This window comes from Panthera pardus, unplaced genomic scaffold, assembly GCF_024362965.1.
Source record: "Panthera pardus isolate Hobbes unplaced genomic scaffold, ASM2436296v1 HiC_scaffold_8, whole genome shotgun sequence".
NCBI classification, from domain to species: domain Eukaryota; kingdom Metazoa; phylum Chordata; class Mammalia; order Carnivora; family Felidae; genus Panthera; species Panthera pardus.
Genome location: NW_026527013.1, coordinates 62,867,525 through 62,885,884, shown reverse-complemented (window position 1 = coordinate 62,885,884; position 18,360 = coordinate 62,867,525). Strand labels below are relative to the sequence as shown.

The following is an 18,360-nucleotide window of genomic DNA, read 5'->3' as shown; positions in this document are numbered from 1 at the left end:
AAGACCGTTTAGAAAAGGGCTGACTGTCTCCCTGATGGTTTTCGTTTCAGTTACACGCAGGTGACCTTCGGATGTATTGGGTTACAGAAAATACATCATTACAGTCGACATCACCTGCTTCTTTCTGAAATGTCATCACTGTAAAGTGGGAGACACTTCTGTGGCTCTCGTGGTGCGTCAGGCGGGCAGGCAGGTCCAGGGGTGTCCTGATGTGCTGACGCGGGGCAGAGGAGGTCACCGGTGCTGGAGGAGACGTGCCCAGCCTCTGATGAACAGGCTCTATCCTGTGCATGGGCTCAGGTCCCATGGGAGGGGCAGGTGGGAGGCGCGTCAGGAGCTGCTCTTGGTGACCGCGGTGACACTTCGGGGCCTGCGTCCTGGGCATGTTGAACACCGGCTGCAGGTCTCAGCTTGGACATGATGGAACTTTCTCAGTGCCTTCCTGTGGCTTTGCTGCCGGGAAGGTGGGGAGGAGGGTGTCCTCGGGATTCTGGGAGTTGGGGGTCCCTGCTGTTCTGGGCAGTCCTTGTCCCCTGTCCCCCCAGTCCTGCTGCTTCCACGGAAGTTTTCACACTGACCGGACAGTGCCGTTGCCACTTTGGCCACATTCCTTTGTTTATTCGGGGGGCTGGTCAAAGGGAGAGAGGTGACTGTTCTCTGCTGGTCCCCGACACGGCTTAGCAGGATGTTCCCGTGGGGACATACTTTCTGAGCATCCCCGAGGCCACACCTCTCCTTCAGGAGACACAGGCCGAGCGTCCAGCCCCATGGTGGCCACGCTCTGTGACCCGGGCCCGGGCGCTGACCCCCAGTATCCTTGTGGCAGTGGTGTGAGGTTTGGTGAAGTCACGTGGAGGTGAGCCCACAGTCCCCACGAGCGGACACGAAGGTCAGAGGTTAGGGGTCGGCCTGAGGGGCCACGTGTGGCAGGAGCAGAGGGAGGCCTGCCATGGGGGGGGGGGAGGCAGCATTCAAGGGGTTTCCCTAGGGGCTTCTGGAAGGGCTGTGATGTCAGGAGGCCGGGAGTCAGGACAGGAGCCTGTGGAGCTTGGGCAGGGGACTCGAGGCACAGTCCTCAGATGCCAGTCAGCAGAACCGAGCCTCCGGGCTCGGGTTCCTGCTGGGCCTGCGAGGCTGTGTGTGTGTGGACGGCTGCCTTTGGAGATTTGTGGCTTCATCAGGCAGCCAGGGCACATGTGAGGACAGAGGTCAGGGTCAGCTGCCAGGCCCGCCTCCTTCTAGTACCTGAAGTTCTTGTCTCCTCATCCACCCGAGCCTCAGTTTCCCTGACTCTGCACCACGGTGGCTGTCACCGCACCAGCTGTGTTTGCCAGCATGAGCCACGGCGTGGAGTGTCGTCCCCTAAGCTTTGGGAAGGGGCTTCCTGAGCTGGGGCTCTGCACCCCCGACAGTGAGCGTGGTCCTTGTTTGCGTGAGGGCTGCCTTTAGGAACAGTATTTGGGGGCACCAGGGGGGCTCAGCGTCCGACTCTTGGTTTTGGCTCAGGTCATGATCTCACGGTTCATAAGTTTGAGCCCCGATTCGGGCTCTGCGCTGACAGCGTGGAACCTGCTTGGGATTCTCTCCCTCTTTCTCTGCCCCTCCCCTGCTCTCTCTCTCTCTCAAAAAAAAACCACACTAAAAAAACCAAAGTGCAAACAGTATTTATGATGACATTTTCGATCACTCTCCAAAGCAGGAATGTAGCCCTAAAACCAGCATGCCGGACCTCACCTCTCCCCAGTTTGCCCTCCTCACGCCTCCCCCCCCACCTGCCCGCATTTCCTCTCTCTGCTGGTCGCCTAGTCCGCATCTTTTCCTGTGCCCTCCTGGCAGCTGGTCCTTCTGCGTCCACCCCCAGCAGCTCTGTCCGCACTGGTGGAGGGTGCTGGGCGGAGGGCGGAGGGTGGACGGGGACCGAGATGGAGAGACGGCCTGTGGGGGAGCCGCCTCCAGGCCCTGGTGACCTGATGCTAGGACAGGTCAGGTGTCACGCCCTGCCCTGTGTTGCCCGAGGCCTCAGGCAAGGAGAGCTGGAAACTGACCGGTCTTGCTGGGTCATGGTGGTTATCATGACGGGAAGGTCAGCTCCCCGCCCCAGCCCCTGGGTCTCCATTCTTGGTGCGTGGCCCTGGGGTCTGAGTCACCGCCTGTGCCGGAAGGTCCTTGAAGCTCACCCAGATGGTTCACATCATAATGTTGCTTCTGCCTCCCTGGGGGATGTCCGCCCCTGTTACTAAAATCCGAGCATGTGTCCCCATTGTTTCATATTAATGGAAGGAGGCACTCGACGTGGGACTTGAAAGGTCAAGGGAGCAACTCCTGTGAATGGAAGTTGGGCGTTTGCCTCTTGGGGTCCTTCAAGCTCCCAGGTGGCAATTTGGACTGTGGCAGGTTTCCAGTCGTTTTCCCACGCCCCGGCCCGTGGACGGGCTCCTGAAAGCCCCCTCCTGACCCCCTGTCTCGGGCATAACCTGCAACCCTGTGAGGAAGGTGCTAGGCTGGGTTTTCCTGCTGGGTGTGTGCAAGGGACAGAGACGTTGGGGCCGGGAGAGCCCCAATGTCTCTGTCCTTTCCCTGTGCTGTGTGGTGTTGGGGTGATTCTGTCCCAATTTGTCTTTTCTTTTCTTTTTTCTTTTTTTTAATTTTTTAAATGTTTATTTATTTTTGAGAGAGAAAAACAGAGCAAGAGCAGGGGAGGGGTAGAGAGAGAGAGGGAGACACAGAATCCGAAGCAGGCTCCAGGTTCCTAGCTGAGCTGTTATCAGCACAGAGCCCCACATGGGGCTCGAACTCATGAGCTGTGAGATCATGACCTGAGCCGAAGTCAGCCGCTCAACTGACTGAGCCCCCCCAGGCGCCCCAGTTTTTCCAGCCAGGAAACAAGAGCCAGTTGAAATCTGCAAGTGGGTGATGCTGGAGTGGCATGAATGAACCCCGCCTCTGTAGGATGAAACCCTGGGCCTGTTCCCCCACCCCTCTGCCCTCACTGCAGGGGAGGGGTGCTCTCTGGGCTGAGGGACATTTCTGGGGGAGTCTGGGAGCGCCCGGGGGGAGGGTGTGGATCCTTTGCGAGCATCCAGTGGGCCTGAAAGGACGGGGAGCTTTGCTTTTGGCCGCTGGCTACGAAAAGCAAAGAAAAACAGAGACAGGGAGCCGGCGCATTCCTGGCGGGGCCTGTGGGGAGCTGGCCCAGCCTCTTTGATCCGGGTGCCTGGGCCTGCAGCGGCTTGCTTCCAGCACATTCCCTTTCCCTGTGATGTTGGGGTGCCCGCGCTCTGGCTGGAAGCACTTCTCCTATCTGCCTGCAGGAAGCGTCGCCCCTGTGCAGCCCAATGACTTGCTGGGGCCTCCTCCGTGCCGTGGGAGTGGGCCACAGACAGACAGACGGACCGAGGGGAGAGGATGTCCTGAGGGCCTGGCCTGCTCACTGCCCGCCTCCTACCCGGGCCTTCTGAAAATAGGGCATCTTTCAGTTTGTAGGCTCTCTCCGGAAAATTCCATGATGCCGGCTTCGGAACACGGATGCCACCCTTTCATGCCCGCCTCGCGGCGTCCCGGGTGGAATGATTCTTTGTTGGAGGGTTTGCCCCAGGATGTTACAGCATCCCTCCTACCTCCTCCTTCCCAAAGCTCGCGGACGCCCCAGTGATGACAATGAAAACAAACAAGGGTCCCTCATGTTTCCAGATGCCCTTGACGTGCCCGCTGATGCTGGGCAGAGCCGTCCGTCCTTGAGAAAATGAACTGGGAAGAAAACAATGACGTGGCAGTCTGGTCATGGTCCATCGTGGACATCCATTTCCTGTTATTGCAGGATTAAAGCATGGAAGGCTTTGGCCGGTCAGAGGACTGGGTTAAAGTGGTCTGTGTTTGGGTGAAAAGATTGCCTTGGGAGCTCAGAAAAGGTCGCTTTGCAAGCTCAGAGTAAGCGGGAGTGAGTCATGGTGAAGGTGACGGTGTTGGGGTCAAGGTGACGGTGGCTCCTGTTTGTGGACGGCCCCTCAGGGGCCGCGTGGGCGTTCCGTGTTCCTTGTTCCTGTCGGGAAGAAGCCCGGGGAGAGGAAAGTCTACCCATCTCTTGAGTAAGGTGCTGGAAACTTTCCCAGACGCATCGAGCCCGTGGTTGGCTCCAGACCTTTCTAATGAGGGTGTTCTCCTGGGGTCAGTCTCTGGATCGGGGGTCCATCACGGTGCTCTGTCCCCTGCCCACTCGCCCTTCTGCTCTCGGGTGGCCTTCCTGGAGCGCTCTGCATGGGGACAGCCCTCTGAGCCGCAGCCCGCCCCCGTCAAGTGAGGACCGCGCCCTCCGCACCGGAACCCACGGGGGCCATGCCTGCCGCAGGGGCTGAGCCCGCACAGGAGCGCATGTGGGGGGAGCCTTGCCCTTTGGGTCTGGGGACATGGCAGACGGTCCAGCCTGGGGTCTGCGCTGAATCGCCTCAGACATCTCGTCCTGTCCCCCTCTGGTCTTGACTGCGAGGGAGGCTGTGGCTTTGCTCTGCTGGGGAAGGGGACCTAGAGGTACACCTGTTGACAGCTGCTCCTCTGGAGAAGGGGACCTGGAGGTACACCTGTTGACAGCTGCTCCTCTGGGGAAGGGGACCTGGAGGTACACCTGTTGACAAGAGCAGCTGTTTCACGGCAGGGCCCAACGATGGGGGTCACACAAAGAAGGTCAAGCACCAAACAGTAATCACACCCTTGTGGGCTGTGCAGGGCATCCCGTGACGTCCCAGAGGATGCTCTGGGACGGGCTGTGAGTGGGACATGGTGTCGTTGGGGGGCAGAGGGGCTGCAGACGGCCAGGGGAGACCCCATCTGGGGGTTATGGCCCTTGGTGTCCAGGACAGGCATCCAAGACCAAGAAGGAGGCCTCAGGGTCTCCGACTTCAGTTTCATTAAATGAAAGGAATTTTTAAAAGATCACATCCTGATTGAAAAGCTTCTCCAGGGGCGCCTGGGGGGCTCGGTTGGTTGAGTGTCTGACTCTCGATTTTGGCTCAGGTCGTGATCTCACTGTTCAGAGCCCCATGTCGGGCTCTGCGCTGACAGCACGGAGCCTGCTTGGGATCCTCTCCCTCTCTCTGCCCTTTCCCCTCCCCCAAATAAATAAATAAATAAATAATAAAAGCTTCTCCAGAATCTCCTACAGAGCTGCCCAGTGCCCAGTAGTCCGTGGGGTACACACGCTGTGTATGGCTGCACGTGCACGCACACCCACGCGGTGTATAACTGCACATACAGGCACACACGTGTTATGCGTGTATGTGCACACGCGTACACGCAGTGCTGTGTGTATATGTGTACACGTGGGCATGCATGCTGGTGCGTGCACACACGCGTGTACCATTACATAGATGTGTGGGTGCATGCTTTGTGTGTGTGTGTGTCTGTGTGTGTGTGTGTGTACGCGTGTTGTGGACTTCTGGAACGGAGGCCGGGAGAGCAGGGATTTTTTCTGTTTTCCCAGTCAGGCTGTTTCTCACGCTCCCTCACGAGCTGCGCTGTAGACTGGCTTCCGGGCTTGGCAAGATGAACGGGAACGCATCTTTAAGTAGTTCTTTTATTTGTCAAATCCCTGCTATTTTGTTAGAATCTCTCTTACAGCCAAAATAGCCTCGGGGGAACAGTACTAAAAAAAAGCAATGCGTTGGGTGTGTCGGAAAAATGTGCTGGGGGTGGGGTGCCTGCAGACACACGCTGGCTGCCCCATTGCAAGGTCTGTGCAAAAGTTCCCCGTCCTATGACACAGGCCGCGGCCACGATACCTTGGAGAGGCGGGGGAAGGGGGGCGGGGAGAGGAGGGAGCCCCGGCGCCCCCAGAAATTGCTGCTTCCTTGGCACAGATCATTGTGGAATCCGCCCAGCTGCCCACATACCATTCTGTGTTTCCTCCCAGTAACAAGCAGAGATCAATCTTCGTTATTGTGTCTCTTCTGCGAGGAGAGGATTAATGTTTACATAATGATTCCAACTATGGATTTGCTCACAGGCTCCTTCTTCCTTGTCTGTGGGATGTGTCCCCTGGACTAGGTGCTGGGGACACCGTATCCTCCTGGTGGGTGGACTTCGGGTGCCTCCCGCTGTCAATGGTGTGGTCACCCCTTGGCGCCTGGTGCTTCTGTCTCAAGAGCCCTCAGTTGGGCCCGCAGGGGTGCGGTGGTCGGGCCAGGAGCGAGGGCAGATTTTGTGGCTCTCCGGACAGATCACATAGGGTCAAATCACTTTCCAGGTGTGACCCCAAGTCACCGCCGGCCCCTGGCTGAAGTTCTGGACGCTGACCGCAGCTGTGCGGAGTCCCGCCCCATAGCTCCCCATCCCTCATCCATCCCTTCTGCCCATCCCCAGGCCTCGTGATCTCACGAGTGCCGTGTGAACACCGCAGTGGGACGGGACCATCCTGTCCATGGCTGTCCACCCCCCACCTGCCTCTGCCTCTCCCCGGACACCTGTCCCTGCCTGGTGCCATCCGTGAGCCACCTTGTCCCCGGCCAGGGGCATTGGGTCGCACCCTGCCACCCCTCCATCCCCTGTCTCTTGGTCACAGGGCAGCCTGAGGAACCTTTTTAAACATTTCAAGTCACATCATGGCATTCCTTTGCTCAGAACCTTCCAAGTGGTTCCATTTCTGTCTGGGTTACAGACCAAGTCTTGAGCAGGCTCTGCTGGGGAGACCTGTGTGGACGTTTGGTGGTCACATGCCCCCAAACGGAAGGCAGAACGGAGACCAAAGCACAGGGTGGGCTCCCTGCCAGGAGGAGCCAGACGCAGCCTCTAGGCCGGGCCCTCAGAGTGAGGGGTGTGTGGGCTGACTGCCCATCCTGTGCACATTGATGTTAGATAGTAATAGGGACCTGAAGGAAAACGTGGTGGAAGGCGGAGCCAGCGTGGGCAGAGGTGGTGGACTGTTTCCACAGGGGGTCAGGCAAGGCCTGAGGGGTTGTGCTTTGACAGACAACGGGAAGTTGCAGTTGTATGTGCGGGGTGGGGGGGGGGGGGGAAGCACGTGTGCAAATGTCCTGAGGCAGCAGCTAGCCCAGCAGGTTAGAGAAGAGCTGGGAGGCAAGCAGGTCCGGGTGGGCAGGGGCTGGCTCAGGGGGTCTATGGGCCCAGGACACCGGGTTTTTTTTTGTTAAAGGGGTCCTTGCAAAAGCTGGGGAGTGCCAGAGGGTTGTCATGTCCTGATCCCTGGTTACGACGATGCATCTAGCTGGCCTGCGGATGAGGAGACGGTCAGCTTGCTGGTGCCTGGAACAGAGTGGTGGTCCTGGACACCAGGGCCATGTTTGGGGAGAAAATCCAGAACTCTGACTGGGAGGGCTGAGGTTAATGCTGCCTTTGGGACAGCCCAGTGGGGGTGAGGAGTGGGTGGTACCCAGAGCTCAGTATTCAGGAGGAAGGGCTGGAGGGGACAGCAGTGGGGCGTGTGCAGGGGAGGGTCCAGGACACTTAGTGGTGACCAGGGGCAGAGGGCCCCCAAGGGGAACTAGGGCCCGTCTGGTGCGAGGGGAGGGTCTAGGACACGGGGTCATGGAAACCAGGGAGGAAGGAGCCGTCAGGTACCTCTGACAGGAGCAGAGTCAGTTGTGGGTGTGACCGCGGTGGCTGGTTGGGGACAGGTAGGAGCTTTGGTGGGCTGTTGTTGTGGGTCCTGGAGTGAACGGGACGGTGGGTAGTGGGCACTGTAGCCAGCAGCAGGGAAGGGAGGTGCGGCCAAGGAGGGCTGTCTTTAAAGCTGGGGTGTGCGTCTGCTGGGGGACGGTAGTGCAGGGAGGAAGAAGCTGGTGAGGACCTTGGGGGAACGAGAGCTGGGTCCCTCGGGGGCGGGGGGCTGGACTCCAGGCAGGAGGCAGCCTGCTTTGTGTTCATTTCGGGGCATAGCTGCTGAGGGTGTCCACGAGCTGGGTGGCCTGCACTTGGGGCAGCAGCTGAGCTCCTGTGTGCGTAGAACAGAGCGGCTAGGGGCGCCTGGGGGGCTCAGTCGGTTACGCGCCCGACTGTGGCTCAGGTTGTGATCTTGCAGATCGGTTCGTGAGTTCGAGCCTTGCATTAGGCTCTATGCTGTGAGCTTGGAGCCTGAAGCCTGCTTGGGATTCTGTCTCCCTTTCTCTCTGTCTCTCCCTCGGTCATGCTCTGTCTGTCTCTCTCTCAAAAATAAACAAAACATTAAAAAAAAGTTAAAAAAAAAAGGGGGGGCACCTGGGTGGCTCAGTCAGTTGAGTGTCTGACTTCAGCTCAGGTCATGATCTCACGGTTTGTGGGTTCGAGCCCCTCATTGGGCTCTGTGCTGACAGCTCAGACCCTGGAGCCTGCTTCAGATTCTGTGTCTCCCTCTCTCTCTGCCCCTCCCCCACTCATGCTCTCTCTCTCTCTCTCTCTCTCTGTCTCTCAAAAAAAAGTGTAAAAAAGAACAGAGCAGTTATACACCCACAGGTGCCGACCACAGAGGGTGGTGGGTGGTCAGAGGAGTGAACGAGTGAATGAGTGAATGAATGAATGCAGCATCCCCGTGGAGAGGTTTCCTGGAGTCCACACTGAGCCCTCCTTGTGGGCGGTGACCTTGGCTTGTGCCCCTGACCTTCCCCTTTCTGACCTGGTGCATAGCAAGTACACAGTCTGGACCTGGCCACTTGGTAGAAGGACAGGTGTCCCCGTGCCCCTGTGCCCATGCGGGGGAGACCCCGAGAGCTGGAGGACAGCCTCCGAGCCCACACTTAGGGGAGTCCTCCTGTGAAAGCATGGGGGCCCATCTTAGCCCCAGCGCCCATGAGCTCTGAAGATTCCTGCCCTGAATGGCCCTTAGTCCTCAGCGCAGCCAGAGTCCTTCTGACCCCTTGGAGCTGCCTCAGTCCTTCCCACAGGCATTTCCGCAGGTCCCCACCAGTGCCTGTCTCCACCCCTGCTGCTCCCTCCCTTGGCTACAAGCCTCCCTGTTTTCGCAGGGGTCAAGTCTAACCTTGAGCCCAGCCCCCGGCGCCTCCGGGACCACCCCTCCTAGGGCGCTGTCTTCCCTTGGTCCCTCCCACATAGTAAACTGGGGAGCGGATGATGGGTGGGTGAATGGTCGTTGTGAATCACTGTCCGTCAGCTAATCAGAAATCAAAGGGCAGCAGATACTACATGGGTGTGACCGCAGGGTGTGGCCTCCAGTGACCGCCACCTTCAAACCTGGTCTGTCTTTATTGACCCACACAGTCAGTTACCTGTGCGGCCGGTTTTGTGTCTGCCCCCGCGGGGTGGTGGGGGGGACGCTCGGGGACACCAGCCACATGCCGTGCTGCTTCTGTGCGATGGGCACAGTGATGCCACAGGAGAAGCCCGGTGCTGACTGGTGCTGACGTGGAATAGCCCATCCTAAGGGAGGGTGGGGAGCAGGATGGATCCTGTGCTGTAACATACTCTCTAACTTCTGAATTTGTACTTTTGTAAGCCCAAGCCCAGAATGCACGTGGGCTCTTTTCCTCTTTAATGGTTTTGTTAAACCTTCCTTCGTCTGGGTCTTTTAGCCACGGAAGGAAGTCAGTAAGGCAATTCACGGTCATTTCTACCCTTCTTTCCCACTAGATGTACGTTGGCCGGTAGATTTTCTGTTCTCCCAAAATGAACTGATTAAAAACTCTTCTGACCTTTATCGTTACTTTTCTAGAATTGAGGTTTAATTGATGTATAACGTTGTATTAGCTTCTGGTGTGCAACATAGTGGTTCGGTATTTGTATATATTGCAAGATGGTCACCATGGTAAGCTTTGTTAATGTAAGCCATTGTAGCTGGAATCGATTTCAAGTTCATCTGCCAGATGATGTCATTGTGACGTTGGACTTTGGTTTCCAGGGCGTAACAGGCTCATGCTTGGTGGCCTTGAATGAAATGATGGCATTTGGGGCACTTTTGTAAATGGCTGCTCCTAGATCGTTAAGAACCAAGCCTGAGGGGCGCCTGGGTGGCGCAGCCGGTTAAGTGTCCGACTTCAGCCAGGTCACGATCTCGCGGTCCGTGAGTTCGAGCCCCGCATCAGGCTCTGGGCTGATGGCTCGGAGCCTGGAGCCTGTTTCCGATTCTGTGTCTCCCTCTCTCTCTGCCCCTGCCCCGTTCATGCTCTGTCTCTCTCTGTCCCCAAAATAAAAAAAAAAGTTGAAAAAAAAAAAAATTAAAAAAAAAAAAAAAAAAAAAGAACCAAGCCTGAAATTCATCTAATTGTGATTATTAAGATTTGTAGATTGGATGCCTTCTAGATGCATAAGTTGAGTGAGAAAGCACTTGAACCAAAATTTTGGCACTTAAGAATTTTTTTTATGTATCTTAGCTGTAAAAATGAGAGTGTTGGTTGGTTTTAAGATCTGGTAACTCCAGAGTGAAAATAAATTTATTTATCGTATAAGCGTTATGACTCTAATACAGAGCATTCATTTGAAAATCAAAGCTTTTAAACTTGTCAAAAGTATAGAATGTAAAAGCTTTATTTATTAACTCGAAGATTTTAAAATTATAAATGCAACATGACTGACCTTTCTGGAAGTGGGGGGACAGACACCAGTCCCTGGCAGACGCACTGCCCAGCCCCCATGGGCTGATGCTCGAGGGCCCCGGAGCCAGCAGGAGCCAGATGAATGAAAAGCTGTCCCCAGGGAGGCTCAGTCCAGCTCAGAACAGTGAGGCCTGGGTCCCGTGTGAATGACAGAGGCCATCCCTGGACGGTGGCTCAGGTGGGAGACTGATCAGTGACCATTTAGCCTTAGCGAGGCTATGGGCCATGAGAACTGGGCGAGTCCCCATCTGTGGGAAGGACAGGCTGCCTTCTTCGGAAATTCAAACCTCAGGATTTGGTTATCAGCTCCCTTTGGGCAGGGGGCCAGGTGGGCTCACAGCTTCTCTGTGAGGGAGAGAGAGAAGATTCCTGGCCTCCCTGGGTTTGAGGGGCACCAGGTACCAGGGGAGCGGTCCCAAAGTCCCCATCTCCCCCGACCCCCAGCCCTGCATCAACACCTGCCCAGGAATAAGAATACGGACTCACAGTGACAGCAGTCAACACAAACCGCTTTGGCCTTTTTAAAAACTTCAGGAATAAAGAGTTAGAAATGGGTCAACAGTGACACTTCCTCAGATGCCTCGACTTTATCTTTCTGTTGTTTGTTAAGGGCCTGACCCTCTGAATGAGGGGGAGGAAGGCACGTGGAGTCAGCTTCTCTGACTGGTGGAGGTTGGTGGTGATGCTGCCGTCCCTGTCGGCAGGTGAAGAAACTGGCCCAGAGTGGTTGCTAGCAGACCTGTGGACACACAGCCAGCAGCAGAGAGGGTCAGGGCACAGCCTAGCGCGGTCTCGTCTGCGTCTGTGTGGCCTGTGTGGGTCCAGCCTCCTGGGGCATGATGCTCCAGGCCACGGGGGACAGCAGGGCGTGTGCTGGGGTGCCAGGTGTCACCGGCTGCAGATCAGAGCCCTATGGGTGGGCCGAGGGTAATCCGAGGGTGTTCCAGACGCAGCTTGGTGACCCAAGCGTGGCGGGGGGAGGGGGGCGCTGTCCGCCTGTCCCGTACCGCGAATCCTCATCCTCAAAGTGGGATCCAGGCCCCCGAGCCGGGGAGGGGCGGCCGGGGGAGGCGTACGGGGGGCCTGGAGAGCTCGAGGGCTGCTGGGCCGTGCGCTCCTGCGGATGGGCAGTGGGCCTGGGTCCCCTGTCCTTACACCCGCCTGGGGAAACGCACAGGTTTGGGGCTACCCAGGCGGTGGGGCAGGTTCACTTCCCGGAGACTCCATTTACCTCTGAGAAACAGGAGATCGCGTCCCCCAGAACCGGCCTGCTGGGGGACGGAGAATGTCCAGCCACAGCTGGCGTATTGAGACCTGCCACCAGGCCTGGACAGGGACATCGATTTTCCTTGGTGGGACATAGAACTCGCTCTGAGATCCGTCAGCTTGCTGGCAGTGGGGAGCACTGTGGAGGGGGGGGGCGTACCGAGAGCCTGGGTTTGGGGGAGGAACTGAAGGGTCCCATCCTGCATTCATGGGCCTGGTGGATTTGCTCAGAAACTAGCTGATTCCAGGGGTTTCCTTGTACTTGGAGGCAGTGTCGATGCGGAGAGCATCGGGGAGCAGAGGCCAAGTCCCCAACCCCCCAGCCTTGTCTCCCCGTGCTCAACAGAGGCCGCTCGCTGGCCCCCCACCCGGCCTCCAGGGTAACTGGGACAGGATGGGGTGGCTGCGGGCTTGTCCGCCCTGGGTCTGCTCCATGGGGACCGTGAGTGCCAACCAGAGGCCGGGGCACTTGGCTTTAGGCAGGCTGTGGGTGTGGGTGGCAGAGAGGCTCCCCAAGGGCCCCCAGCTCCCCTTCCCCTGGGCCATCTCCGTGCAGAGGCAAGAACACTTGGTGTCTGTTTCCTTTCCCATCTGGCCCTTCCTGCAGATGGACTCCCGGGTGGGGGTCCGCTGTCACCTGATGAAGGATGTGCTCTGTGCCCGTTGGGGTGGACGCAGGGAAGAGGCGCCCAGTGGGGTTTGCTTCTGCCTTTTCGGTTTGCATTTGAGGCCGTGACGTCCGCTGGGCAGGAGCCCGCACACCTCAGGGCCAGGCGTCCGTGGTGCTCGGGGGTCTGTGCAGCCTCCCCGCCCTCGTGTCCCCACCTTGGGCAGGTGCAGCAGCAAAGACACCTCCCCGCCTCACCTGGCCCCTCCTCTGTCCTCCCATCCTGTCCTCATCCCGGTTGCCACGTGGCGACAGGAAGAAGTAGTCCGGGCGGCTGGAGCCTGCGTGGGGGGGCAGCGGCCCTGGATCCACCTCCCTTCGTCCCGAACTTCTAGTTCTTTCCTGAAGCAGCTGCTGGTTTGGAGCAGGATGGGGGGGGGGGCATATGCCTGCACCTCGGAGGTCGCCATTGTAGCAAAAGTGCCTTTTCCGTGCTTTTCGAGGGTGGGTAGGACACACACGGGGGACGTGAGAATAGGCGCTCACTCTCTCCGCATCAGCAGAAACCTTTGTGCTGAGGGTGTCAGAGGTCACCACCTTGCTTCTGGAAGAAGCCACCAGACGTGGGGAGTGGGCTGTGAGCTCTGGCAGGGAGTCACTTGGAAGACACTTTGGTTACCGGGCTGTATGGCCTCCGCCAGGCCAGGTGACTCCCCATGGGGTTCCTGAGCACCTGCTGTGACTTTCTCCAGAAAGGCAGGTGTGAAGGACAGAGCCTGGAGAAGGAACCCCTGACGGTTCGGCGCCCTCCTGAGTAGGTCACACCTGCTGCTTTAAGCATCTTCCAGGGTCAGGCTCTAAACACACAGCACTTCAGTCTGATCCTGTCCCCCGTGTCCCGGGGGGTCATGCATCTGTGCTCCTTGGGGGACACTGCAAGCCAGCTCTCTGTCTCTCCTGGGTCCCCATGCATCTCTGGATACCCTGGGACTCAGTTTCTCCTTCTGTCCAGCGGCCCGTCTTCTCCCCCTCCTGGTACTGTCTGGGCACAAGCTGTGTCACTAGCAGTGAAAGGGGCATGTGGGGCTTCCTCAGTGATGCCGAGTCAGGAAGAAGTGGACCGTGGGTAGCACCCCTCAGGGCCCACTGGGTCATGCCACCCTCCCGTGGGCAGCACAGAGCAGGGGGAGCAGGGAAAGGAGGAGAAGGAAGGTCCTGAGAGCCAGGCCTGTGCTGGAGGAGGCCCAGGTGTGAGACCAGCCTCCAGCATGGCCGGCGTCCCTGCCTCCGCACGAGGGGAGAAGGCTGTGCCCAGAGGTCGCTGCAGATGAGAGCTGCCAGCCTCTCGCTGGCCTCAGAAAACCCTGGGCCTGGAGCCTCTAACATCATCAGAGGCCAAGTGCTTTTCAAAGTGCCGTAGGTGGCTCTGGGAGACTCCCTGGCACTCAGGGTCATCGAGCCATGGGCCAGCTGTGGACTGGCAGGGACCAATGCCTGGCCTGTGACAGTCTCATGTGTGCTGGGGAGGGGGGTGAAGACACGAGCTGTCTGCCCAGAGTGCTTGGTGGGCCCCCTGCAGGACCCATCCAGGATCCATCCATTCCCCGGGGGCCGCAGATCTGGGGCCCTACACCCCCGTTCGGGTCAGGGTCGGTCTGTGCCCTAGAGCCGAGCTCTCACAGGGGACGGGTCCCACCAAAGTCTTGGTCGCTCTGACCCTGTGCCGAAGGGGCGTGGCCAGCCTTCTCTGGCCGGCTCACCCTTTGCCCCGTTACAGTGAGGGGAGGTACTCTGAGACCATGCACCCACCTGCAGAGGGGGACCGTGACTGAACGGCAGGTGATGGGTTTCCTCTCCAAGCTCCCACGACGCGTGGAAGCTGAACTTTACACTTAATGCCCTGCTCCCCAGTTACCTCTGAGCCCGTCCCCCCTTGTCCTTCCAGATGAGGAGGTGCCTCGAGACCACGTGGGCACCTCATTGGACCTTCAGGGTGCTCCCTCATCTCTACCAGCAGGACTCCTGGGTCCAACTTTATTCCCAGTTGTCATCACTGTTTATTTTGATGTTCAAGTTGTGTCTGGTCCTGCCAGCCTCTTCGGGGCTGCTCTTGTGTCCTCGAGACACGGCCCCATCATTCTGTGATCATTCCCTTACTTTCTGGCAAAAAAAGCCGCAGAATAAAAACAAGGTATTGTAGGTTCGTTTTTACTGTCCCTGACTCACACCTGAAATCAGCCATGTCTGCGAGGAGCCCTGGTTTCTTTTACCGGGAAATACGATTATTCTACTCTACTCTACTCCACTCTATTCTATTCAACTTTATTTTACTTTATTTTATTCGTTTCTACTTTATTTTACTTTATTTTAATTCTATTCTTTTCAACTTTAGTTTATTTCATTTCTAAAGTTTACTTATTTTGAGAGAGAAAGGAAGAGAGAGAGAATCCCAAGCAGGTTCTGAGCTGCCAGTGCAGAACCGATGTGGAACTTGAACTCACGAACCGTGAGATCACAACCTGAGCTGAAACCCAGAGTCAGATGCTTAACTGACTGAGCCCCCAGGAGCCCTGGGAAGTAGGATTTTAAATCGAGTCCTGGGTGCCGGGTGTGGCCACTGCTGTTGGGGGCTGCTTCCTCGCCGTGGACAGAGCTGGGGTGTGGGGTGATGCATGTGCCGATGTGGATGTGTGTGTGTGTGCACACTGACATCAGTTTTCATTTCTGTCTGTATCTGTGTCTCCATGGAAACCACGGGCCAGACCAGCATCCGATTCAGGCCTGCAACACGGCGTTTCCTGACTCTTCCTGTCCCCGTTAGCGAGGGATGGGCTCTGCTCTTCTTGCCCTCGATGCCTCCCTGGTCCTTCCTCCTGTACCGCCCTCCTCCATGTCCTCGCTCCCCACACCCCTCCCCGGTCCTCACATCCAGCAGCTTCCTGGCCCTCCCCTCCGACCTGCCTCCCTCTGCCCTCACTGCAAACTGCTGCACCGTGGGGCCCCCGGGACCCAGTGTTCATGCAGCTCCTGTCTCCCCACTGATGCTGGGGTCAGGCCCCCCTGCGACAATATGGCCTGGGACCAGGCTCTCCACCCCCACACTGGCGCTCATCCCCTGGCCCGACCTTACTGCCACCCAGGTCCCTTCAGTTCACTGAAATGCTGTGTGCTGTGACCTTGCTCTGGTCCCTGGCTCTTTCCTGCTTGGGAAACATCTGACGTTCCCGCAAGTGGACCCACGGCCCCTCGGGCACCTGTGGGGGTGTTTCTGCCATCGGGGGTAGCGGTGGGCATTCTCCCAGCCATGCCAGGCACACAGCGGCTCCACCAGTGTTTCTGGACGGCTCTGTAAGTGTGTGGGTGCGGGGGTGTGTGGGGAGCAGACCCCACTCCCGCCCTCCCCCAGGGAGCCCCGAATCCTGTGTCGGCATTGGCCTCGTCCTGGGCTCCCGTCCCCAGTCCGGTCTTGGCTTCCGGTCTGACGCCCAGCACTGCAGTTTGCCCTCGCGGTGTGGACCCTGGAGCCCCTGAGGTCTGTCCTCTGCAGGCTGGAGGTCAGGGCCTGGCCTGGCTTCTGGGCTCCCCAGCACCCCCAGACTCCGCTGCCCCCAGACCCCACGTTTCAGCTGGCTTCCGAGGGGGCCAGACGGTGAGCTGAGACGGACGGAGTAGCTGGCCTTGATGTCATGGAAATGCAGAGAAACGGGTTTTTTTCATTCCTGCCCAGCATTTATTGCCCCCGCTTGTGTTGTGTAGAAAACCCCAGACGGAGGTTAGACCCTGCAGGCCCAGGCCGAGGCTCAGACGGCCGCGCTGCAGAGTCAGGCCCACGGCTGAGGTGGGCTTGGGTGTGAGGGGTGGTGTGCAGTTGGGGAGGCCGCGCAGGAGATGGGTCTTGGGCTGAGCCTGGAAAGGCTGTACTTTCCACTCAACAAAGGAGAATCGGAAAACTCTGGGAAGCCCTGAGGGGGGCCCCAGCACCTGCCAGGGCACAGAGCCCAGGAGCCTGGGTCTGGGGGACGCTGCAGGAGGGCCCGGGGAAGGGGGGCTGGAGCAGTGGCCAGCCGGCAAAGTGGGGAGCCATGGCGGGGCTCCCAGTGTCGTGTGCTGGGGGGACTCACTTGGGCTGTCATGTTCTGGACTCGGACCCAAAGCCCCTGGTCTCATCTGTTGATTCTCACCTACTGCTTGTCACCCGTGACACGTACCACGTACGTCTGACCCACGAGTAGTACTAAAGTGCACTGATGTTATGAATGATGGACTTTTCAAATGAGAGGGGTTTTGGGGTGTCCCTTTGAACACAAGAGCATCTTGGGCATTGGAGCTCCTGAGCACTTGCTGGCCATTTGCAGGGGGTCCTCTGCCCCCTACAGAGTGTGGAGCCCTGCCTCCAGATCAGGGAGCCTGACCACGTTGGGGGGCACTTGCTGGTGGCTGGGGTTCACCTCTGCTGGGTCCATGGGGAAGGCTGGAGGCAGATCCAGCTGGTTTCTGGAAAGAGTGTTTTCAGATAGCAGAATGATGTGCTTCCAGCTCAGCCCCTAGATGCTGGTTGGCACCCCATCTTGTATTAGATGGCGGGGAATCAGAAACAAGTTCGGCACAGATGGCACCTCAGGTCCCGCGTCCCTCAGTGGGGGAGAGGGACGTATAGTAGACACAGGACTGAGAGGGTTGCCTGGGTGGCTCAGTCAGTTACGCGTCCAACTTCAGCTCAGGTCATGATCTCGTGGCCTGTGGGTTCGAGCCCCGCATCGGGCTCTGTGCTAACAGCTCAGAGCCTGGAGCCTGCTTCGGATTCTGTGTCTCTCCCTCTCTCCCTGTTCCTCCCCTGCTCGTAGTCGGTCTGTCTCTCTCAAAACTAAATAAACATTCAAAAAAAATTTTTTTTAACAGAAACAGGACTGAAAAACGTTTGCAAAAAACACAAGTCTGAATGCGGCCCAGAAAAATAGTGATGAATGAATCTTGGAAGTGAATGAATGAATGAATGAATGAAGAGAGGCTTAAGCTGAGTGGGAGCCATGAGAATAAACAGGTGTCTGCATACGAATGGTGTGATGCTGTTTGTTATGTTGCTGTTGTTGTTGTTGTTGTTGTTGTTGTTGTGTGTGTGTGTGTGTGTGTGTGTGGCTGAAAGTCAGAGCTTTGCTGTTTCCCTGCAGAAACAGGAAGATGGGTGTTCAGTGCCGGAACCCGAGAGGTTAATTCTGGCCTTGAATCCGCGGCTGGAATTCGCACATGTGTTAGCCATAAAGGCCTAGCTCTAGCCCACCCCGACTGCTCCCGGCGCTAAGGCATTGGAGTTGCTCACGGAATCAGAGATGCGAAACAGAGTGTTAGAACCACGCAGGGCTGAGCTGTGGTGTGTGGGGGGTGGGGGTGGGGGTTAGGATGGCTCTTGGGCTGGGCACAGAGGCAGGCCAGTGAGCTGAGATCCACTGCTCCACAGTGACAGCCGTGTCCCCTCAGTCCCGTGGAGGCAGGTGGGGGGGGGGGTTCTGGCGAGCTTAGGAAGCGAGCTGTTCTGTCCGTGCATCCAGCCCGGCTCTGGGCTGCCCTTCAGGCTAAGTGACCCTTCCACTTTCCAGGTGTCCGGCTTCCTCTTCCTGTGACATTCTGCCCGGACCCTCCGGGTCACCTTCACCTCCCACGCTTGGGGTTTTAAATTTCTTTCTAAAGCCGCAGAGCCAGAGAGGAAAGCAGGACTCTAGAAAGCGGGATGTGATTGTCCAGCAGCTGGACGGTCCTGAGGATGGTGAGGCGGGGAAGAGAGCGGGGATCCCAGCCCCCCAGCTGTGGAAGGACCCCAATCATTAGCTGCGAGCTTGCTGGGACCCCCACGTGGTCCTCAGCCATCTCTAGCAGGGAGGGCTGCCTGCTTTCCTCGCTTGAAGAGGTGCACTGGAAAGAGAACCTTTCTGTGTTGGAATTTTCCTTCTTTCTACCCCAAAC

At 57.8% G+C, this 18,360-nt stretch overlaps 1 protein-coding gene across 3 annotated transcripts in view; it reads left to right on the top strand.

The window, feature by feature from the left end:
• TNS3 (tensin 3) overlaps positions 1 to 18,360 on the top strand; it is a 215,542-nt gene that overhangs the window by 18,634 nt on the left and 178,548 nt on the right. The gene's annotated exons all lie outside the window — the stretch shown is intronic.